The following is a 25,320-nucleotide window of genomic DNA, read 5'->3' as shown; positions in this document are numbered from 1 at the left end:
ACAAGAATATTTTTCCTCTAATAAGCCTATGTAGAATATCAGGATTGGAAGGGACCTCAGGAGGTCATCTAGTCCAACCCCCTGCTCAAAGCAGGATCAATCCCCAGACAGACTTTTGCCCCATATCCCTAAGTAGCCCCCTCAAGGATTGAGCTCACAATCCTGGGTTTAGCAGGCCAATGCTCAAACCACTGATCTATCCCTCCCCCCTCAGCCTGGGAGCTTCAATGATAGGATCCCACATAGTTCCTCATTTTTAGTGTAATTGTCTAAAATGAACAGTATCTCAAAAAATGTGACAAGACAAAAGTAGGAATAGCTTCCTAACTTTTTTAGTGCTTTCCCATTCTTAAATAAATATCCTCTACACTGCCTGGAGAAATATATCAGACTTGACCTGGAAGGGACCACCCTTTTAGAATAGATAAGGTAGTTTAGTCTTCTTTGTCCATCCAGTCCTTAGCCTCTTTTCTGAGGCTGCCATGAGGAGTGCTAACTGTGACCTGAACATCTGCCCACTAAGAAGTGGACTGAGACTACCCATTAGTTTCACATAATACAGCAGGTAACCATTAGATAGCAATAATTTTTGTTTGTTAGATTAATATTGTGAATATTCTGGCTGCTGTAATCTATTAGGTTCTTCACTATAGGAAATAGCATGGCAGTTTCTTGGAAATAAACACAATACAGATTTCTCTGTCTAAATACAAAAGTGTGGAAATAAAATGTTGTCGAAAGGTAGTACGAGCCTGGATGCGTTTATATATGTGTGAACTCTAAGTGCACATACTCATATGCGCGCGCACACACACGCGCAAAATGAATGTTTTAGAATAACTTAGTCTGTGCATATTTTTCAAGGGAGGCATATATCTTGGGGTTTTTTTACCTGTGCTTTTCTTGACATCTAGTATCCTTTTCTTGTACAAAATTGATTGGTGGTAAGATCTGATTGGCTATGTATGGTTGCAGGACTAGAAATGAAATAGAACTTGAAAGGTGACTTGCAAATTAAATAAACATCTGTGTTTCCAAGACCCAAATTAAAGTTTTAATCATTTTTGCATTTTCCAGTTCTGAAAACTGTTGCCAAAAATATATTGTTTCTGAATCTCTGACATACCTGCAGCAGAAGCCCACAACACCATGAGCCTTGAATTTTAGAGGGAAATCAGGGGCAGTACAGAGACCGTAAAGAAAAATACTAACGACAGCATGGGAGCATTAGGAAAACAATAAACAGAGAAATAAGAGAAGCTAATAAAAGAGATTAGCAGGAGCTTTAGTAAAAACATGTCACTACTAGAGACAGAAGGGAGGGACAAAAACACGCTGTATTTACTTTTGAGCACTTCACATTTCAGGCTTTTACAAATGTGTTTGAAATTGTTCAAGCTACTTTAAAACACATGGAATTTTGGAATAGCCAGTGTATCATAATACTTTATCAAAGTCCAGTGAAAACTCCTGTTCAAGAGCTAGCTTGTGGTTTCAAACAAAGCTTTGAGGAAGGGATGGATCAACTCAGGAGAAGCGCTGGAAGACATTGTGATTCAGTAACACACATCTAAGCAGCAGTTACTTCCCTGCTCCCCCCTTGCTCCCAGGGTAGGATTTTACTGCTGGCCTAATTCACCAGTAAATCACTTGCTGCCCTGCCAACCTCCCAACACTAACTTAGCTATTCTGGCTAGAAAGTAGGAGGGTGGAGCTATTTCCTCATCTGTTTGCTCTGAGGGAACAGGCAGGTGAGTAGCCTGAATTGCTCCTGTGTGTCTAGACTTAAGATCCGGACAGCCTGCACAAAAGTTCTAACTCCCTTTTGCGGATGTGTAGTCCAGGTCACGAACCCGCAATTAGTAATGAGACTGAGTCACAAAATTCCAGTTCCACTCCAGGGATTGGATAACTCCCTTTCCACAGTAAAACCTGCAGGAAGGGGCAAAGAGGAAGGAAAGCTCAATGCAATTCTTATCTTATTTTTGAATTTCTTGACTTTTTTGTGTATCAGTGCTTTACTATATTGTTATAATATTATTTTTGTATTGTATTGTTTTCAAAAGTATTTGATGAGTGTGTTCATGTCATTGCACACTCATGCCTTCCTTTCCAGGTATTTCCTCATCTATGTGGCATGCATGAGCAGTATTTCTTATGGTCAACGTTGAGATCTTCAGATGTGCTTTGGTTATTGTGGGTAGATTTTGCATTCTATGGGCCAGATTTTAATATCAATGAGTAAATCTGGAGTGCCTCTGGTTTAAGGCAACAGGGTTGCTCCTGATTTACAGCAGTGTAATTAAGATCAGAATTTGGCCCTAAAAGTCAAGATGAGTAAACAGTGAAGGAAATCAAGGGCTCTCTTGTCCCTTTCCTATTCTGGAAGCAGTGAAACAACTCACTACGGCATGGTGAGAAAAGAAAACTGACATCAATCATTAATTTCACAAATCCAAATAAACTTCAGGATTTTCTTTTTTAATTCCCATCTGTGAGAGAGCATGAAAACACTTGTAATTTTCATCTGAATGCCACTATGGTTCCAGATTTGTTTGTTTAGTCAGAGAACTGCTCTAGTAGTTAAGTGTTGAGTCTGAAACAAGGTCCTTTTCAGTTTTTAAGAAATAATGCCAGTTTCTACTCGATTACTGTTGTTCTTTAACTGGCTGAGTTTTGCATTTTAGAGCAGATTGTTGAAATAATTAAACAATCCTTATAGGAGATCTGCATTGATAAATTCTAATACCTTGGATAGTTAACTGAAGATTTATTAAATAAGAGTTTTTAGATATAGCTCTCACTTTTCTTTATAATGGGGAATGGTCCTGATGGCATTCACTAAGTGCTGCTTTAGTGATTCTTTGGGATTTTAATGATTTAGATTAGAACATAAAGGGTCTGATTCTCTTCCGATCGTGGTGTAAATCAGGAGTAACACGAGATAAGTCAGTGGTATTACTGGTGTAAAAGCAATGTGAGAGGAGAATCAGAGCTAAAGAATACAGTTCCCATTTGAATGTGACAATTTTAATTGGGATTCATTTAACAGTGGCTTAAGTGTACCTTCCCTCGTGTACAGTCGGTAACGAGAGGGATTATTGATGCATCTAAATATTTGGCCATTCCTGCCGGTCTGTAGCCACATCACTGCAAGTTGTGATCTCATTAGATTATGAGCACTTAACATGCAAAGCACTATACAGATACTAAAAGTTGTTATATTACCATGTTATTTAAACATGATCAGGGCAATTTAGTAACTGGACAGGATCATGAAGACCTTGAAGGAAAATGGTGTTGGTGGCTTAGTAGGTAGCGCTTTTCCTTCTGATTCAGTACTGAACCAGTGTCCCCAGCATGATCCTATGGGCTTTGTAAAAAAGAAAGTGCTGTATCTTGGTAAACCTGTAACCCTGAATATGTATGATAACACTGGTCTACAATTTTTGAGAAGTCATCTACTTCAGAGATAAAATGTGATATTTATTATGTATTTTGATGTGCTGAATTCAAATATGACAATTAAAACAACTGATTGGCTACTGTTTCTAAGATATTTAAGTTTTTACATTTTATGTCTGTCTATTGTGTAGATAGTAGAGTTTTAATCATAAATTGTAAACCTAGGTCTTTTCATGTGTTTATGGTTGCTTTACATGATAATATTTCATCTGTCCTGTTTATGTAACACTTTAAAAATCAGCAAAAGGGTTATATAAATAAAATTTATTACGAAACAAAAGACAAAAAACTATTATGTACATAGTTTAGTCCTATTCAGTGTCTACTCGGCGCTTCTTGGCTTGTCTCTTGTATTCATTAAATGGAGCGTCTCTTGTCACTGTCCAGCAATAGTCTGCAAGCATTGATGGGCTCCATTTGCCCTGATAGCCTGCCAGGAGATTCCACTGCTGTAGTCTGGAGCCCAGCAGCTCTGCCTTACTCTTGGGTAGTTCCAAATCCCTGACAAGGTCATTCAGTTGCCCTTGTGTTATGAGGTGTGGTTCAGAGGAGGAGGATGGGAGAAAATGTGGGTCCTGTGACATTGATGGTTCAGGACCAGAAGTTTCATCCTCTTCTTCTTCCTCATCTGACTCAAGTGAGAGTGATTCTGGTGCATCAGGAACCGGCAGGCCTTCTCCGTGGGCTATTGGGCGTATATCTGATGGAATGTTTGGATAATGCACAGTCCACTTTTTCTTCTTTGACACACCTTTCCCAACTGGAGGCACCATGCAGAAGTAACAATTGCTGGTATGATCTGTTGGCTCTCTCCAAATCATTGGCACTGCAAAAGGCATAGATTTCCTTTTCCTGTTCAACCACTGGCGAAGATTTGTTGCACGAGTGTTGCAGCATATGTGTGGGCCCACCTCTTGTCCTGATCTCCAATTTTGCAGCCAAAATAAAGGTGATAGGCTTTCTTAACCATAGTGGTTATCCTGCGCTTTTGTGATGCAAAAGTCACTTCACCACAAACATAGCAGAAGTTATCTGCACTGTTCACACAAGTACGAGGCATCTCTGCTCACTTTGGCTAAACAGAAATGTGTCCCTTTGCAAACTCAAACACTGACAAATAAGAGAGCACGACACTGTATGATTTCTAGAGCTGATATAGGGCAATTTGTTCAGCAGAGTGATGTAAGCTTCGTTATAATTGCATCATCCATGACTTCTAGGAATAACATGATGCAATTCATAACATGTATGACGCAATACCAGCTTCAGATTGCATCATTCATTGTTTTGCCTCAAAAGCAAGTACTGTCCAAACCCAGTCATAGATTTATTCATAGATCCAGTCAAAGATGTATTTTAGTCATTTCTGGTTTAAATTGAGATCCCTTCCCTTTATAACTCACTTATCCTCCGCCATTCCCAAGTCAAGCGTTGTATATACTGACCCAATAGCATATCTTGAAAACTAGAGCCAATCAACAATTTTAAGCATCATTTTCACTCTCAGTGACCCAGAATTACTAAAGTTTGACTACATTTATTTCAGAAGCATTTTGGCTGTAGAGCAGTGTTATTAAAGGTCCCATGGAACTTTTTCACAAGACCACATACGTTAGTCTTGGTGTCCTGGCAAAAATTCACTTCAAATCCCCCATGCAGTTTCCAATGGCTATTGTCTTTCTATTTCCTGTCTAAAACTTGAATAGTGTTGCTGTGTGCTGTAAGTGCATATTAGCTGCTGTGCTTTGCTCTGGTGGTGTGCAGCTTATATAATCAATCTGTATTTTCTTCTTTGCAAAAAAACTTTTAGAGTCAAACAAATAATTAAACTCTGGGCTTTTGCTTTTAGCCATAGAGTTTCATTGTCTCCTTGACTTTGCAGGGCTAGTAGTTATGCAAAGTACATGAGGATTTGGCCTAAAAAGATGCCTTGGTTAGGCATCTACAGGATTTGGGGCAGGATTTCCTGCAGATTCTTGCTAGGCAGATGGAGGAACTGTCGTTTCCATGCTTTCATTCCCAGTACAGTGGATAGCTCAAGACCACGCTGCCCTTGGATACCAGGCTGCCAGATATGTGCCGTGACTCCCCCAAAGGGATTCCCAGACATGAAGAATGAATTCATGCTGCTTTGAGTAATGTTCCTTTACCTCTCTTTTTTCAGTGACTTCACTTTGAAATGGATGGGGGAACATGCCCGTTAATGGACAGTGCCCAACTGTTTCTCTCATCCTTGACCCCTCCTCCTTTCAGACCATGCAGATATTCTGAGAGGTGATTTAAGGCAGCCATGCCGAGGGCAGAACATTACAATTCTTTTTCCCTTATCTCTATAACTTCTGTAGGTGTGACTCCTCCCTCTACCACGGAGTGGATTAAAACATAGAGGCCACAATTGGTATAGTCAATATATAAAGGTTTTAGGATCAAATTTGGAAGAAAGGTTGTGTATAAATCCATGCCTCTGATAATTACCGTAATATCCTAATTAGAGTTGAAAAAATCTCTTAAGGTTGTATGTGCTGTGATGTGTTATTGCAAGAGATACTTATTTACAATACATTCAATACCATCCAAAAATAAATTATTTAGTTAGAGATGGGCTGAAATTTAGACACCATGTCAACCAGCCAGGGTGGAAAACATTTTTCAGCCCACCCCACTCCCAGTGACTGGGGAGACAGGGATCCAGCCAACCAGAGCAGAAGAGGGAGGTTAAAAAAAACCTGATTGGTGCAGCAGTACGGCACCTTCTGGAAACTGGTGCCCGTAGAACCAGACCTGAGTATCAGTCAAGTAGCTATGATCAAGTTACTCTTTCAGAAGAACTGAGCAGTTGGTTTAAATTCTTGATTAAAAGTGACTAAATTGAATAATTACTTGTACCATGTAAGTTTTGATTTTCTTAAAATAATTTAAAGTTCAAGATTTACTTAAGGATGAAGTCCTTAAATCCATACGCTGCAAGCTACTGGTCTCAAATACTGTAGCTATTTTGTTCAAGAAGATGTGACATTCCACAATTGGCTGTGGATATTAACACACACAGTGGCCATGCAGAGATTGCCATGGTGAAGAAATAATCAACCCATTATATAAAGACCATTTTTGCAGCAGGGGAGTGTTTGTCAAGGTATCTATATGCTCACATCTCAACTGTTTTTTCTGACAAGAGCTAGCGAATTGACAGAACTGAATAAGTTTGTGCTTTTTGGGAAAGGGAAGCTTTGAAATATACATATAGGCACAGCATTGTGTATCACCATCGTGGGTAAATGTAACCAACAACAAAAATTAAAGTAATCTCAGGACCAAATTAGAGACGTAAATACCATTAAAAAATTAACCGTTTAAACTATTAAAAATGTTTGTTTAAACTCTTCAACGGGGATGGCGTGGCTGGAGCTGAGGCTGCTGTGGCTGGCTGGCGCTGCTTTGGAGGCTACAGGAGCTCCACATTGCTTGGACCAGACCCTGCTGCAGAATTGCCAAAGTGACCAGAAATGGAGGGCTGCAAGTAAAGGAGGAGAGCTTCTGTACCTGTGATTTCAAAAGCTGACCCTTGTTGTGATTTTTGGAAAGGGCTGAGGACACAGTAGGAGGCGACCCAGGGAGCAGGCTTGGTGGCATCCACTCCCCAGGCTGCATAACCAACCAGCCAATCACAAGGTCCTGGGTTGGAACCCTGTGAAGCAGAGAGGGTCCAGGTTCCCTTAACCCTGGCCGTGGACTCTCACTACCAGCCTCAGATACCGAATCCCCCTCTCTCACACTCCCAAAACAAAATATTTTGAAATTGATGTTCTTGTCAGTTTCACCATTTCACCCTGGAATGTCTGTTTTACTCAGCAGCTATCTAGGCTCCCAGGGATGTGCAGCTCCTGGGCAGACCCATCATGCAGATTGCCCCAGTGCTAGGGACCCCAGAGCTTGCAAACTCTTAGGCTCGCTTCCTCCCCTGTCTGGGGCTGCCCAGAAAGTCCATATAGTGAGGCTGCCCCAGAGCAGAAGACGCTGGGGGGATCTAGTCCCAGGATTTCTGGGCTCCCAACTGTACAGCAGGGAACCTGGAAGCTCTGAGAGCCTCAGCCTGAGCCAGCGTTGTCAGGATGTCTGGGCTCCCTGCTGCATTTCCAGGAACCAAGCCACGGATAGAGCAAGGGTACCCTGGGACTTTCTGGCTTCCAACTGGAGCCAGGGACCCTGAAAGCTCTGACATGGCAGGGCTGTCTTGGAGCCCCAGCTGGAGCCTGGGCTCTCAGAGTTCTAGGCTCCCTGCCAGGGAGCCTGGCAACCCCAGTAAGCCAGGCTCCAGACTGGAACACGGCTGCCAAGTGAGTTTGCAGCAGACATCTGCCTGTTTCATTGAATCTGTAATATATTTGCAGAAACGTTTTACTTCATTGAACTGGTATTTTTCTCATCAAACTACTCTCCTATCCTGAGCAAGATCGTCCATAAATTGGTAGTGAGCCATTTCCAGCAGTACCTGACCTTCACTGGTATCTCAGATCTTTCTCTCTGAGATCTTGCACCAGAACACAGCATGGAAAGAGCCTGACTAACAGATGGAAGATTGCCTTCTGGCTAGGGACAGAGATGAATGTTGATGCAATTTGATTTATTGTCTGGCCTTGGAACTGTTGATCATAAGGTGCTGCTGATCTAGTTGAGAGATCTGGCAGATACGGGCAGGCCTGATATAAAATGGCAGTCCTAAAAGGTCAGGATGGACAACTGCTCCTCCTGTCCGGGGCTTCATATGTGAGAGCCTTTAGAGTCCTCAATCTTTTCTGTTCTTATTCAACCTCTATTTGAAATTGCTAGGAGTGTTAGTGCAGAATGCAGAGGTATAATCTACAATGACAGACATAGACTGATGGCACAAACCTCTAAGTGTCCCTTAAATCCTGGTCAGAAAGTGGTCTTTCCCAGGTATCCCAAGAAGAAATAGTAGCCTGGATGAAAGACAACTGGCTTAACTGTAATCCAGGAAAGACTGTGATATTGTTGATAGGAAAGTGGAAGGAGGATTTTGCAGAGTTGGCTGATACTGCAGACTCACTCTCAAATGACATCATGTGCCCATCACTGCTCAAAGCTGTGTACAGCCTCAGAATCCTGCTAATCTCATTGCTCCTGGACACCAAAATACTAGCTGTGACCCCCAGTGTCTTTCTTCTTCAGCTAGCAAGAAAACACGCCTTTCCTCTCAGGTGAAGAATTACACCTGATCCTTTCATTTACCTTCTGGGTGAACTGTCACAACTTACTCCAAAACCAGAAATGAAGGCTGTGAAGAGGCACTTTATCCAGTTTATGGCAGTCTGCCTTCTAGCGGGGACAGACTGATGGAACAGTGTAACTGGGGCCCTGCATTGGCTCTCCATTCATTGCAAGTTCATTTCAAGGAACCGGTCCTGATCTTTAAGTCTTATACTAGCCAAGAAGCCCTCTTCTCCCTTCATTCTGTGCCAGAGAAACTGTTCAGTTGGCTCATGACAGCTAGCAGAGCCTCTGAGTTAGGCTAGAGGGAAGCAAGAATGGAGCTCTCTCAGCCCAAGCGATCAAAATCCCCTGCCAACTAAAATAGGGTGAACCCAATCTTGCTATGCTCACAGCATGCTGCAAAACTCTCATCTTACTGAAGATGTTCTCCAAATAACATTGTGAAGGAGACCCAGGCAGCACTCTCCTGGGAAACCGCAATCAGCAGCTAGAACAAAGAGTGAGTAGTAGTAGGGTCCTGCTTTGGAGAGAGCTTGTTGTGACTTTTTGTAAACTGTCCTTCAGGCTGTCCCTGCCTGCAGGTATATGGGATCTTGGGGAGCAATTACCACACAGATGGGGTGCCAATTAATTTCTTTATTAAAGGAAAAAGGAAGTGGTGGGAATTTAACAATGAAATACGATGGGATGGAGTGTATAGGGTGTTTATAATAGACAATGATGGGGGGATTCTTCTTATTGAACAGTGTAGGGAGTTCTAACAGTGGGGTACAGTAAGTGGGGTTCAGCACAATGGGATACAGTACAGTCAATAAGCGTATCAAAAGAAATGCAAAATAAAATGGTAGCTTCTATATAAAATGGTCAGCAGTCTTAGATAGAATGTATTAAGTGGTTAGTGGCCTTATACACAATGTAGCACAATGGTATCAATGCAAATACAAAGTATATCAGAAAAGTGGAAGCAACCAATGGGGTGTTATAATTACAAGTAAAATGTGAATATAAGTGAATTTATGCAATGTAATGGTATAAAAGAAAAGTAATGACTTAATTTGTGAGGCTAGGATAGCAGATAATCTGTCAAGGAACAGGAGGGGGAGGGGAGTGAATGATTAGTGGCAACTGATGAGAGGAGAGTGCGGCTGGAAGCAGCGAGAGACTCTGAAGCCCTGCAGGGTAAGGACAATGGAGCAGTGTGATGGTGATCTTTGGTAGGGGAGGGGCAGTGAAGAAGTGTAAAGAAGGGCTAGAGAGAGGTATAAGCAACAAGCGGACACCAAAAACAAAGAAAAAAAGCGGCCAAGGGTTTGGGAAGTTTCACAGGGGGAGAAGCAGCAAGGGGTTTGGGAAGTTCGGAGGGTAATGCAGACGCGGGGTGGAGGGCGGAGCAGCAAGGAGTTGGGTAGTTCGGAGAGAGTGCAGATGCGGGGAAAAAACAGCAAAGGGTTATAACAGGGAGACACGGAGAAGCACACAGAGGAGGAGATAGGAGCAGGGGAAAAACAGACACGAATTCAAGCAGCAAAAACCCTATCTATAGACACGGAGAAGTACACAGAGGGGGAGATTGGAGCGGGGGAAAAACAGACACGGGAAAGTTCAGGGAGAGATCGGGACAGCACGAAGATGAATTTAAGCAGCAAAAACCTTATCTATCTTAACCAATGACTAGGCAAAACAACAAATATCATAATTCTAAGCAAAACTATAACAAGCAACTATACAGAGCAACAAAACAGTAAACTATAACAAGGCAGGTGAACTTACAAGCTCTACAATCTTAACAAACTATGACTTATTAAACTAAAAAAAAACAAAACTTATGGTGCACCTTATGCTATGGGGAAGTCACAGAGGGCAGAGTGGTATGTGCCCAGGATACAGCTCCCAAGGAAGCCAAGGGATACAGCTGAAAGCAGGGAGCCCAAGGCAAAGCCCACAGGAGCAGAGCTTAGCAGCGGCACAAACTTATTTTTAGCAGCAAAGCGCCGTGGAGTTTAAGAGAGGTTTTAAGACACAGACCAAGGTTTAGCTTGAATCTGTGTGCTGGGGAAACAGAGCCAGCAGCTAAAATAATAAAATAAAAGTAGGGAAAGTTTCACAGAGGGATTCTTACCAGTCCCCAAGGCAGCAGCAAAGGCAGAAGCAGCAAGAACATCGGAAGGCTTGGTACAGTCTCAATGATCAGGAGATCTCTCAGGTAGCAATTCGTTCTTCGTGGGGTTTTTTTTTTTCAAAAAACGGGGGTACGCTCAAAAATAAAATGAGAGCGGAGAAAGGACCCCCCAAAACCCCTGGCTGATCAGTCCAGGCAGCAATGCAGGAATCTTTCTGATGTTTGTTTCAAAAATGTCTGTTTTTAAAGGCAAACTCAGGCAGTTTCCCACCAGTCATCCTGATAGGCTCCCTCTGTCACAGGAGAGGAGGCACAGGGAAAAGACTGCAGGTGAGCACAGAAACATATCTGTGCAGAGTCCTGTGCAACAGGTGACTCAAAAGCACATGAGGCCTATGACTCATGCCCAGGATCTTAAAAACACAATAGGTCTTGCAGCTCTGGACATTGCCGGCCCTACACCGACCCCAAGTTCAACGAGGTGATAACAGGACTAACCCTTTGAACAGGGCAGTGGTCCCATTTAGCACGCAGCACAAGTGGCCATCCCTTTGAGAAGGGCAATGGCTCTTGTTAAACAACTCAAGGGGCCCTCCCATTGAGAAGGGCAGTGGCCCTGGTAAGCAACTTAACCAGGGAAGGGCGGCCACAGGAGGAGAACAAAAACAAAATGGAGTATGGGGACAGCTGTAAGAAACAAAATGGAATAGGGGGATAGCTGTAACAGACACAGGCCTAGCTGCTTTAGAGAGCAGATACGGTTTTTGTTCCCAGCTGCACAACTGAGAATTGTCCAGAGCATTCCGGGACAATGAGGATGAGGTCAGCTAGCTACCACTACAGCAGTGTGGGGGCTAGGAAAGGAAACATTGACAGTGATCTGATCCCCGAGGAATTGGACGCATTTTATAATTTCACTGGAACTAGCCTGAACACTGGGACAGTGGCTGGAAACCAGGCTGTCAGTGTAAAACTGGTGTAAGGGATATGGTGTATGAGATCCAAAGTTTCAAAGTTCAAAAATAAAAGGGAGGATGTTTTGTAAGGATAGTGAACATGGCCTGTCTTAAAGCAGAGATGCTTAGAACCCCTTTGAACTCCACTTCTTATTAGGGTCAGTAACACTGTAGGAGTTATGAGATGCATATCTGATTTAACCAGCTAGAAAGTATTCAAGAAGAAAGAAATAATTCCCTCTATTGGGCTGAAACTAGTATGTGAAATTTACATTTGCCCCTCCTTTGAAAATATTCAATGTGTAAAGGGTGAGATGCATGAGCCTTAGGACCCACTCTGGTCTACGCTACGCACCTAATGTAGCATTGTGCATGGTCTTGAGTGAATGCCTGCTGACCTTATCCAGGAGTGTGTAAAGAGTGACTTAACTGTGCCTCATTGCTTTTGACTACATGCTGAATACTGAACACGTTGGTTCTGCAGTAATAGAAGCATCAACAAATTCTTTTCAATGGTTTCTAGAGTCTGTGTGCATTTTAAAAAAATCCCTAAGCATGTGTATTTCTCAACATTTAAAATAAAAGTCTCTTTTAAAAATCCATTTGAGTGAATATTTTGGAAGATCCAGTTTCTCAAAATCTGCATCTACTGTTAATATTCCAGTTCAATTCAAGCTGGTAATTAGAAAGCAGAACTAACAGAGTAAACCATGATCAATTCAAAACTTTTTTTGCATCTGTTCAGCATGTCTAAATAGTTTTCAGTGAAAGATCAGAATAGGCTAGGAGATCAAAGAATACAGATCAAATCTTTTATCAGACAGCCAAGTGGTCTCTAATGCTTTCCAGTGTGGGAACAATCTAGTGGGTCTCTTGAGGCAGTACATCTTACATTTCTTTTTACTGTGAGTGCATTGTGTGTGGATTCAGCTTCAGATTTCTGTTGTCACAGGTAATCCTGAGAAGTTGTAACCCTTTTAGGACTGTTGTGCTGCTGCAGAAAGTATTTTCAATATTTCAGATTTTAACATTCATATATTTAATTCAAATGGAACATTCCATAGAATATATTTATGAGAAGGATGGAGGAAAAAAGCACCTGAACCCAGTTAATAAATATAAAGCTTATTTAACAAGAGACTTAATGATCCTATTATTTTAACAAATCACACAAGATGGTGTCTGATACCAGGCATAAGTAGCAGAGACTTATTCACACATCCTCATGACAAGCTTTTTCCATCTACAGCAGCAGGGATGGCTTAAATTTTTTTCTGTGAATTGCCAAAAATTGCAGATTCAGGTCAACTGATGCAATTCACAAATTTGGGTGAATTTTGGTGAATGGTTTCAATAGAATTTAAATAATAAAAAGAAATGTTGAAATGGTTGGTTTTGGCATTTCCAAAAATGAAATTTTACTCAATTTTATTTAAAAAAAAAAATTGAAAAAATGTAAAATCCTCAAAACCAAATTGTTTTCATTTTGACCCAAAGTTTTCAACTTTTTTTGTTTTGATGAAAAAAAAATGAATAAATATTTTGGGTCAACCTGAACCAATTTTTCTCCACACTGATTTCTCTTCCCTCCTCTCATCTGCAAATTTGACTACCAAAATGAAAAACTTGGTTATATGCACAACTCTATTTGGAATTCCTTCCCACACTGAAGAGAACCGTTCCTGGTTTCCTCTGTGGCAGAACAGTAGACTTTTTTCCCTGTGGGGAGTTAGACCTTACAGCTTTTATTTTATTGTTGAAAGCTGATTTGTCCTTAACATGTGGAGGAACACTGAGCATTCCTTTCTCTCGATCTTATGATGCCAAAGGCAGCCTTCTTTGGGGATGTGGGACATGTTTGGGGGAAAAGTGCTTTATCTAATCCTAGTCACATCTGTTCTGTCATGTATTTTATATAATGCTTGCCACCAAAGTTTGCTGGGAAAAGATGGGATCTACCTGACCAATAGGAAGAGCATCTTCACTTACCAACTCACCAACCTAGTGAGGTGTGCTTTAGATTAGGTTCAAATAGGGCAGATGACAAAAGCCCACAGGTAAGCATTTTTTTTTTTAAAAAGCAACCTTAACAGAGGGGTATCTGTTGGTGGTGGAGGGGGGACATCAATTTACAATAGGGTCATAGGAGCAACTAGAGGGCCCCGTTGACTCTGGTCCCAAGAGTCCCCCAGTGCTGTCCCACAATCTCATGGGACAGCATCCTAAGACTGACCAATAGACTCCCAGGAAACGGAAGCAACTCCACTGGTTCAGGTACAGCTGCTTGGCATTTAACCCTTCCATTTTGTTTTGAACACTAAGCAGTGAGCAGAGTGAACCACCTTCTGCATTTCTAATGACCACAGATGTGAAGAAGCCCTTTGCCACACATGCAAATTTCGATAAATCTCTGGTGTGAGATGAGCAAACAGTTCCGTTTTAGAAAGAGTTCCAGAAATGACCACATGTGTCAGCTAATAATAAGAAGCTGGTAGCTACTGGGGATTCACTGGACTGGTAACCAGTGCAGCGAGTGGATTAAGCAGCTCAAGACTAACTATTGGAAAGCTAGGGACGAGAACTGCACCTCTGGGAACTTGGCATCATCCCGCTCCTTTTTCGAGGAGTTTGACTGGGTACTGCACTGAGCCACTAGTGCTTCATGACAGCCTGGGTTCAGTACAGGACCAGAGGGGAGCCAGCAAGCACCGGAGAAGGATGCCAGAGTGACTCTTATACTCAAACCAGGCCCTAAGGAGGCTTTGCTGTCGGAGCACCAGTAGCATATTCTGGGTCTCAACTCAGAGGAGCTTTTTGATGCCCCTCTAGAGCTGCCTGCCATGGAACTAGCATCAGAAACACCAGAGGCAGAAGTAGCCCTTAAGTCTGGTAAGTTTCTGGTTCCATGTTTGCTGCTATTGTTGAATATAGGGATGGGAAGGCCCTCTGGTTTACTGCCCAATATAAAATGTATTGCAAGCCATGGGCAGCAGTGTGCATCTGCTAATGGTGGATTGCACGCCAGCACCCTGGTGGCGACACCATCATCACCACAACATGGAATTCAAAATGGAGAGTGGGAAACACAAACAACAGTGAAAAAAGCATTTACAATTAATTTTTTTTCCCCAGAAACTCACACATTCTTAGAGACATGTTGAGGCGTTTCAGATAAGAATCTGATATTGCCTTCTCTTTTAACATGCCGTGCCATGTGGTGTCAGGCCCACCCCAGCATAATGAGCCACCTGAAAACAGAAAACTGTCTGGAGGGTGAGGGGGAAGGGAAGGTTAAATGCACTCCATGGATGACTAAATCAGTGTCCAGAGTATGGCTGGGGGGTTGTATGCAGTCCAAAAATGTGCTGGGGGTGGGTGGGTGATGGCTTTGTAGTTCTTTGAGAGTCTTTATCATGTGTGTTTGCACGCAGTCCCTGGAAAGATGCATTCAGAGCAGCCTGCATCAAGAGCTGTAGAGAGCCATAGAGAGGCAGTCATCCATGTGGATGCTAATGCCACTTCCTGTAGATTCCTCCATGAATCTTGACCCAATCTTGGGCTCTGATAGCCTCGCAGTGTGATAGGCTGTCAAATTTCAGGGAAGGTCATATTTTTCAGGTTCACCCCTGTAGGTCACCAGGTCACTCCACTCATATTTGTGCTACTCTGTCACCATCATTTGAAAACCTTTGTGGCATAAACAGCTGGCTTGCCAGAGGCAGCTTGGAATAAAATCTCTTTGCCATTCTGGAACCTCTCGATTGTAATGTCCTCAAGAATGTGGAATGCATGAAAGTAGAGAAAAGGCTTCTGTAGTCAGCTGTGGCTTCCCTCCTGCCACAACAAGCCGAAGAGCTCTGCAATTTTTAAACAAAACAATTATAAATTGAATCTTACCATTGTATGCAGTCTCTTCACTGTGATTAACTGAGTCTTGTCCCAGGAGTTGAAGCATTTCTCTTTGTAAAACTGAGGCTCAGTATATTCTAAGTAACATTTTTTGGCTTTGGGATTCCACACTGCACTTTTTCTTGGGGATGCACTGAACCTGTTGTGAAGCATTGAAACAATAATCTTTGGAGATTTTTAGAACAGGTTGAACAAACATCTGTCAGGAATGGTCTAGGTTTATTTGGTCCTGCCTCAGCACAGGGGGCTGGACTTCTTAAGATCCCTTCCAGCCCTACGTTTCCATGAGCCTATGAACAGAAAAAACCCTTCCATTGGTGTAGGAAGTGTCTACACTATGGAGCTACAGGGGCACAGTTGCAGGGCCAGGGCTATGCGATAAGATCCAGTTACCCACACAGAGAAAATCTTAGCTATTCTCCTTAAACAGAGGAAGAGTATTTTGGCTATGAAGAGTGGCATTGGTCATAGCCTTCAAGTCCAGTGGAGCTCAAATAACTTAGAAATCCAGTAGCAGGCCTGTGAATTCTGGAGCATCTGTGTGATATGTCAGCCCCATCATCTTTCTTTCTTGTCAACGTAGCTCACTCGAGAGGCATGAAGCCATTGACTCTCCCACTGCAGCTATGACATAGTCACTTGAGAGTGGGAGTTCATGTTGTGAGGATAATTCCTGAATGCTCCCGCTTCTGGCCTGAAATCATCTGCCACCAAAGTGATAGAGAGAATTGGGCTCATTGTTGGGAGGAGACTGTCAGTGCCTCCCTTTGTGAGGGTGAGGCTCTGAAGCAGAGCTCTGCTCAGGAAGGTCTCGACTCAACAGCCTTGCCAACACTCAACGTGTATCAAATCTCCCATTTGTAATAAAGGTATTTGAGATGATTGTGGCAAAGAAACTCTGGAAGTATCTGGTGCCCTGGAATTTCCCTAATCTTGGCTAATATAGTTTCTAATTTTATGTATGAGACGCAAACTGCGTCAGTGGCATTGGCTGATGATCTCTTCTAAGAACATCTGTGTTGATTCATTTAGTTCTACCAGTTGCTTTTGATATTGTAGACTACAAGGTGTTGTTGACATGGCTACGATCCCTTGCTAGAGGGTGGATGGAGTCACACTTCAGTGACTCTACTCCTTACAGAAGGGAGTTCTCTGCTGCCCCAAGACTTCACATATTTGGATTGCTGCAGGGTCTGATTTCAATTCCTCCCCTATTTGATGTGGCTGATGGGAAGGTTGGTAAGAAGACCAGGGTTTGTGCTGTCTTCAGTATCTTCAGACCCTCTTAATGTGATAGGATAAATGAACCAGAGACTGCAAGAGATTGAGGACTGGGTTGGGAGACTGCTAGCTGAGGCTCAGTTCAGGTAAGATGATGGTAATGTTGACACGCTGGGGGAAAGAAACTGAATTGGTGGGAACTTATATGCCACCAGTGATTGAAAGATAGATCATGGGTGGTCCTTATGCAGGTGAACAGGATGGGAAACAAGGAAGCCTTTTGCCTCCCTTGCACTACCCAGATAAGGGTCATGCAGGCCATGCTGTCTTCCCTCTCTTCCCTCTCCTCCCTCTCCTCTGAACTAAGGCATAGACACTAGAGGCACGTGCCAATGGCGCCAGCTCTTGGAAGTGTACAATAACTCGAGAAGCGCAGCTTTCATTTTTAAAAGTATGTGCCTAACTCTCATGGGTGGAAAGAACACCTTGTAAGTGTAACCTGCATGTAACTGATGCAGTGATTTCTCCCTGTGTCTGCAGAGAGCCTGAAACAGTAGTTGTAAGAGGAGTGCACTGCCACTGTCCTGCTGGGTGACCCTGGGCAGATCACTCCATCTATGATTTGTAAAATGGAGATTATGATAGTGACCTCCTTTGTAAAGTCTTGAGATTGACTATATAAGAGTGGTGTGTTAATATTATTATTAATTCTGAAATCTGATGCTCTGAGGGGTCCCATTTGTGAAACACGATTGCAACTTAGGAGTCTTGTTAGATGCCAGGTTGCTACTTAATGCTCAGATATTGGTGATGGCTAGTAGCATTTCTTTTTCATCTGCAGCTAGCGAGAGGCGTGTGAGCAGTTTCTTTCAGAGGTGAACCTTCTTCCTATGGTTATCCATGCTTTTGTCACCCCAGGGTTATAGTATTGAAATGCCCCTTACATGGGGAAGCATCAGAAGATCACTCTGAAGCTGATGCAGCATGTGGCTGTAGACTTTATTACAAAGAATTTAACACAGGGAGCAGCACCTGATATTTGTGCTCTGTGATCTGCACTGGTGGTCCACAGGCTTCCAAGTAGAGTACAAGGTGGTGGTTTTACCTACGAAGGCTTAAAAAGTTTTGGACCTTGCTAACTAAGAGCCCACATATCTCTCTGTCCTACGTGGCTGCATTTGAGAGCAGCTGAGTTTCTTGACTGGAGTTCTTTCAGTTTAAACATGTGGGAGTTGCTGCAGAGGCATGTGAAGGCCCCTCAGTTTGAGAACTCTTACAAATCCAGGTTCTGGTAGGCCAAATCTTCTGGATGAACATGATGCATCTTTTCTCCTAGGCTTTTGGGTTGTGCTCTGGGATATGACTGACAGGTTTACTTAAATGAGCATTTAGTGGGGTTAATAATGCATTTGTTTGAGGTATAGGAGCAGTTTATTATATTGTTTTATTGACTCTTCATGCTGTGGCTGTATGTTTTCATTGTAAGGGCACCCAGGGCACTTGAATGTATGTTTATTATTCCTATTGTGAGTCAACATAAATAATCTAAATAAATTGACTTGAATTCAACACAGAGCCCAAACCAACTGTGTTTGCTTATAGGAGTTTCCTTGAGCACACAAGGAGGGCAGAACATTTTGCTTTGTGGGGAAGTGAGGGAACATTTGATTCATTTGTGAACTGTTGTGTCCCAGAGCACAATAGCTTTGCCTCTATTATGGCAGAACCAAAAAGGAGAGAACTAGAAATAATTGAGCTATTTTAAAAAGTAAACACAGTAGTATGCTTGCAGACTATTAACCAAGAAGTATTTTATTCATTCATCTTTTTTAATGTTGCGAAGTGTGAGGAATCATTTGGCTCTACATATTACATCTTAATGGAGTTGTGTGTCACATAGGGTTGTGTGTGTGTGTGTGTAATACATGGTATTTTATTATATATCTTTTTTCCTCTGTTTCCTGATGGAAATTCAGACTTTTGGTACTGGAATAGTTTTGATTGCCAGGTAAGTATTTCCTGTGAGTTCTAAGAGTAAATAGTAGTTTTGAATTGTTTCGTTTACTCTGCTACTAAGATAAAGTCAACAAGCAAAAACCAGTTTGGGGCATTTTTGCTAATTGATGTTTATTCTTCATCCCTTTAAATACCTCTGAGGAAGTTAATGTACTAAAGGTTTTAAGTGGTTAGAGTTATCAATAAAACTAAGCTCTTCATAAATGCCACTTTTTAACTATTGCTTATATTCCATTACTCCATATCCTTTTTGTAAGTCTCTTTTCATTTGGAATCAGTATGGTGGGTTTTTTTGTAAACTCAGTCCCATCTTAATGGCAGAATAGTAGTACTTGTATTTTAACAACCATATCAGATAAGGCAACACACAAGAATTTTCATTCACAGTCAAAACTGTTGTTCTTTGTGAAAAGAAATGGCAGAAAGACAAAGCTGTGTACCTAGAGCAAATTCTAAGCCCACACATGCTAAGTGACCTATGAACTGTGGTTAGTTCTGGGTCAAACCATCAATACCAGAGAAGACGCATTCAGAGCAAAAATTCTTAGTAAAAGATTACTGGAACGTTAGGCCTTTTGATGAAGTATTTCTGTAAAGCTGACCATTGATAACTGTCTAATCTGAAAAAGCAGTTTAAAAAATATTTCATTGACTTAGAAAAACACCTTATACTAAAGTCTATACAACTGAAAAGTAGTCAGCATCAAGTATTCTGTCAATTTTTATGATAAATTTAAATGATTAGATTTTTAAAATGTGCTAGAATTTAGCCATAGAGTTATTCCATACATTGGTTGCCACTGTACAATATACTAGGAAATGAAAAACGGAGGATAAGGAGAAATGGTTCCCGTCCAGGATAGGCTTAAGAAATTGTCTCCTGCTGATTTTCTTGTTATTACTGCCTGAAACATTTCTGTAAGGAGTTAAAAACAGGATATTCACTGACCTGTGGGACATAGAGTACTGTATTAAACTCTGACTATCCTCTTCCAAGCATCTCCACCATTAAATTAAGTTTTTATGTCAATGATTGAATGAACTGCAATCTGTCGCTTTTTATACATATAGAGATATCACAATTATAGCTAACATGTTAGATGGGGATGGAATTTACAAATTTTGCATCTACAGGCAAGGAAGCTTGAGTTAAAGGAGAACGATCATTATTTGGTGGTGGTAGTAGTACTTAGATTTTCTTTCAGGTCACCTTCCAGACACTAGAGGGTGAGACATGGACAAACTAAGATATTGACCCTGCAAGCACTTATCACTGGTTGTGTTTTTGTGTTTCCTGACTACTCATGGGAGTAAGCATTATTTCGAGTAGTATTTTCAGAGTTGGGTTCGATAACACTTGAGCAGATCTGATGTATTTCATCCAGTAGAGGGCACTATTATGTATCTATATCAGGGGTGGGCAAACCTTTTGGCCCGAGGGCCACATCTGGGAATAGAAATTGTATGGCAGGCCATGAGTGCTCAGAAAATTGAGGTTGGGGTGCAGGAGGGGGTGAGGGCTCTGGTTGGGGGTGTGAGCTCCGGGGTTGGACCAGAAATTAGGAGTTCCTGCTCCCCGGCTCAAGTGCCAGAGGGGGCCACGCCGCAGCTTTTGGGAGCCATGTGGAGCAGTCTCCAACCCAGTGCCCCGGCTGGTGTGCTGAAGGGGGGCTGTGCAGCTGCTTCCGGGAGCCACATGGAGCGGCCTCCAACCCTGCTCCCCAGCTGGAGCAGGGCAAGCCTCAGACCCTGTTCCCCAGCGGGAGCTTGATGGCTGGCTCAAAACGGCTGGCGGGCTGGATCTGGCTGACAGGCTGTAGTTTGCCCACCCCTGATCTATATCTATAAGCACAACTTAGTATCCAAGTTTAGACCAAGATACTCCATAGGAGTGCATGGTCACTACTTAGGCTTCAACTAATCCATGGCTAAATACAGGACTTTGGGTTCCAGTGAGCATCTCTTATGGTTAACAAATTCATTTAAAAATGTTATGATGTTGTCATGGTTTAAATCCCCAGTCTGAACCTTAGCGTCCAAAAGATGGGGTACCAGCATGAATCCCCCTAAGCTTAATTACCGGCTTAGATCTTGTAGTGCTGCCACCAACCAGGACTTGCAGTGCCTGGTACACTCTGGTCCCCCCCAAAACCTTCTCAGAGGACCCCAAGACCCAGAGTCCCTGGATCTTACACAAGGAAAGTAAACCCTTTCCCCCACCGTTGCCTCTCCCAAGCTTTCCGTCCCTGGGTTACCTTGGAAGATCACTGTGATTCAAACTCCTCGAATCTAAAAACAGAGAGGAGGGCACCTTTCCCCCTCCTCTTCCCCCTCCCCAAGAGATAATACAGATTCAAGCTCCATGAATCTAAAACAAAGGGATTCCACCTTCCCCACTCCCTTCTCACTCCCTGTCTCCCACCAATTCCCTGGTGAGTACAGACTCAATTCCCTTGAGCCTCAACAAGGGGAAAAAATCAATCAGGTCTTAAAAAGAAAACTTTTAATAAAAGAAAGAAAAAAGTAAAAGTTGTCTCTGTAATTTAGATGGTAAATGTTACAGGGTCTTTTAGCTTATAGACACTAGAGAGAAGCCTTCCCCCTAGCACAAATACAAATTTAAAATCCTTCCAGCAAAATACACATTTGCAAATAAAGAAAACAATCAAAAAGACTAAACTGCCTTCTACTGGTACTTACTATTTGAATAGAAAATTAGAGAGCCTGTAGGTATGTCTGGTTACTCTCAGAACCCAGAGAGAACAAAAGACAAACAAACAACACAAAACAAAGACTTCCCTCCCCCAGTTTTGAAAGTATCTTGTCTTCTGATTGGTCCTCTGGTCCAGGTTCACTGCTTGTAACCCTTTACAGGTAAAAGAGACATTAACCCTTAACTATCTGTTTATGACAGATGTCTTTACTCAAAAGGCAGGTGGATAAGGTTTTTGGAGAAGCCTGAGATTTGAGTCATTAGGGCTACATGTACCAGACTAATACTAGTGAAAATACACAGTAAGGAGGGATTAATACACTATTGTAAAACTGATTATGACATGTAGATATGCTGTTTTACAAAGAGAGATGGAAAGTGTATGTGTGTTTAATGAGGAATTAGTGTAATGTTTTCTGCAGGATTTTAGTGAGAAAATTAAAGTAATAGCACTAGCTGCCAGATGGGAGGGGGAAAGATTAACTGCAATCCTAGTGGTAATAAAAGATGTAAAAACAGACCGAATCTCCATACAGATTTCATTCCACTCTAAAATTAGATTTACAGATGATAGCCAACAGGAATCTAAAATAAGAGTCCAACAGTGCAACCTTTACTTATGTTTGTGAACACCTACTCTCACAACTAGTCCCACTGATCTCAGTGATACTATTTCTCTTAGTTTACCAGCATGAGGAAGGGCTATGCAGCTGAGCACAAGAAACAGAAGGATAGGAAATGACAGTTAGGGCAAGCATAATGAATCATCTGTCTTCCTGTCTGTTTCTTTGATTCCTACCCATGCCTTTCCAAACTTCTCTTGATATCTGCAGAACTCACTGAAGCTTCAGGGGAGAGGGATAGCTCAGTGGTTTAAGCATTTGCCTGCTAAACGCAGGGTTGTGAGGTCAATCCTTGAGAGGGCCATTGAGGGATTTGGGGTAAAGATCTGTTTGGCGATTGGTCCTGCTTTGAGCAGGAGGTTGGACTAGATGACCTCCTGACATCCCTTCCAACCCTGATATTCTATGATCCATTGACCTTGTTTGATAGGCTTTATAAGCCCTTTAATTTAAATCCTTTTACCTCAACCCTTATCATTTGCAGGGCTGGCTTTAGGCCTATTCCACCAATTCCCCCGAATCGGGCCCCGCGCCTAAGAGGGCCCTGCGTCCAGTGAGAATCCCTTCCCTGGCTACAGGTGCCTTTTTAATTTTTACTCACCTGGTGGCACGCCGGGTTTTCAGCGGCACTTCGGTGGCGGGTCCTTCAGTGCTGCCGAAGACCTGGAGCAAGTGAAGGACCCGCCACCAAAGTGCCGCCGAAGACTCAGATCACCGCCCGGTGAGTACAAGCCCCACGTGTTTTTTTACATGCGGTTTTTTTTAAGTCATCCCTGCCGGGGCCCCGTCGAAACTCTTCGAATTGGGCCCCGCACTTCCTAAAGCCGGCCCTGATCATTTGGTTCCCTAATTGTACTAGTTTTTGCCCAGCTTTTTATTATTTTGTATTTAAGGCCCTACTTGAATTGCAGGATGATTGTCAAAAAATTGCAGCTGAGTTACTGACGAGCTATGGAAAATTGCCTAATATTGTGGAATCTGCGGTTTCTGCAATATCACAAGTGAAGCAGGGCCTTATTTCTATTTTAATGAAAAAAATATTATCTAAGCAGCTGAACATATATATTTTTAAGTGAGCTCATTTTCTAGATCCATGCTCTGTCTACACTCAGGAGTGCAGACCTAGTTTGCTTAGATATTTTTGGTAATTTATTATTTATCATTTGTATTGCCTTACTGCCTAGGAGTTATGGTCATGGACCAGAACCCCACTGTGCTAGGTGCTCAATAAACACAATAAAAAGAGCGATTTTTAAATCATGTGGTCAAAGGCGAATGGCAAGGAGTTTATTTTTAGTGAATTAACCCAACATTATAGTATATTTTGAATGCCCTGTATAGAAAGATGATTGCTCCCTAATAAGGGTTGTGAAGAACATACTAATAGAGTCTTTTGGTTTCCTGCTTTCCAGCCCAATACATTTTCCCTAGGCCAAAGGGTATTTTGACAGAGAAAAGGATGGTGATCCATTGTTGAATGTGTACCATCCAGAGGTTCCATTTTGTGTGGAATGTTGAAGCAAGGCGCAGAAGAGCATGCTCGCTGCAGGTGGGAGTGTTGAATGATTCTATGAGCAAGCCTCTAGTGAGCGCTATGAAGCACAATGCTGATTGCAAATGGTAATTCTCAACAATTTATAAATCAGTCAAAGATTAATGGATTTTCAAGGGGATAGCAAAAAACCCTCTCTAAACCCAGAACTATCCTCCTCCTAAATTTCAAAGTCCTGTTGGAAATCAGAGAGGCATTAGAGCTATTCAAAAACAAAAAAAAGTTGGACTTTTTTTATAATGAGAAGTATTTAATGAAAAGTATAAGTCCACCATAATGTAGGGATTTCTACTCCTCCTCCTATAATAGCCTCTTCTACTGCTTTTTAAATATAACCACATCATCATATTTTCAGAGGTTTATAAGTTATTTTAGCTAAGTGTGCTCCAAGCTAAAAGGGGCATGCAAGGTATCTCCCCAATGAGCATTTTCTTTTAATTAAAAACGTAATATTTGTTCTGATTTCTTTGTTGATGTCTGTCATGAAAAGGCACCTGACATTTTGCAACTAAAATTCATTTTTTTAAAATAGTGGTGATACTAAGTTCTAAAAAGTAGGTCCAAGCAATCTCAAGCTATGTCTGAACGACTAGTGCTAGACTGGCACAGCTGCAGCTGTGCTACTGTAACGCGGTAGCATAGATGCGTCCTACATTGACAGAAGGGATTTTTCCATAGATGTAGGTACTCACCTCTCTGAGTGATAGTAGCTAGTCAACAGAATAATTCTTCCATTGACCTACCTGCATTTAAACCAGGGGTTAGGTTGACTTAACTTCGGTGCTATGGGGTATGAATTTTTGGAGTGATGTAGTTAGGTTAATCTAAGGCGTGAGAGCAGCACATCATGCTGCCTTCAAGAGGATTAAAGTGCAAGTCCTGAGCTCAGTGGTTTTGCTGCTTGAGCTGGCTGGGACTGGGTCCTGGGAGCATTAGGAATGGCACTTAGCGCTTCAAGGTGTGAGTACCTTGCATCAGTCTTGTGCAAATGAACGAGTGTGTCTAGACCAGGGGGTCTCAAACTTCATTGCCCTGTGACCCCCTTCTGACAAAAAAAATTACTATATGACCCCAGAAAGGGGGGACCGAAGCCTGAGTCCACCAGAAACTCACCGCCCTGAGCGGTTGGGGCCAAAGCCAAAGCCCAAGGGCTTCAGCTCTGGGCGGGAGGGGGCCCGTAACCAGAATCCCGCTTCCCTGGGCTGAAGCTGACGCCTGAGCCTTGCCACTTGGGCTCAGGTTTCGGCCCTGGGCCCCAGCAAGTCTAAAGCCAGCTCTGGTGACCTAAGCTCTCTCTAAGCTGCATGGCCGCACAGCTGCCTATTATCCCCGTGCCGGGGCTCAGTGCTGTGGTGGAGAGAGATGCCTCTCATCCAACATGGGCCTGCCATGGTGGGGGAGAGGTGCCCTCCTCCCCCCGCCACCAGCCCCAGCGCGGACCTACCCCAGACTTGTTAGGGAAGAGGAGCCCCTCCCCTACCCATCGGAGCTGTCACCAGGGACAGGTGTCTCTTCCC

General features: G+C 42.6%; 1 protein-coding gene across 3 annotated transcripts in view; it reads left to right on the top strand.

Moving 5' to 3' along the window:
- PLEKHG4B (pleckstrin homology and RhoGEF domain containing G4B) overlaps positions 1–25,320 on the top strand; it is a 213,438-nt gene that overhangs the window by 42,659 nt on the left and 145,459 nt on the right. The window lies entirely within an intron of this gene.

The sequence above is a fragment of the Gopherus evgoodei genome, chromosome 2 (genome assembly GCF_007399415.2).
Source record: "Gopherus evgoodei ecotype Sinaloan lineage chromosome 2, rGopEvg1_v1.p, whole genome shotgun sequence".
In the NCBI taxonomy this organism is placed as follows: Eukaryota; Metazoa; Chordata; order Testudines; family Testudinidae; genus Gopherus; species Gopherus evgoodei.
This window is presented reverse-complemented; position numbering and strand designations above follow the sequence as displayed.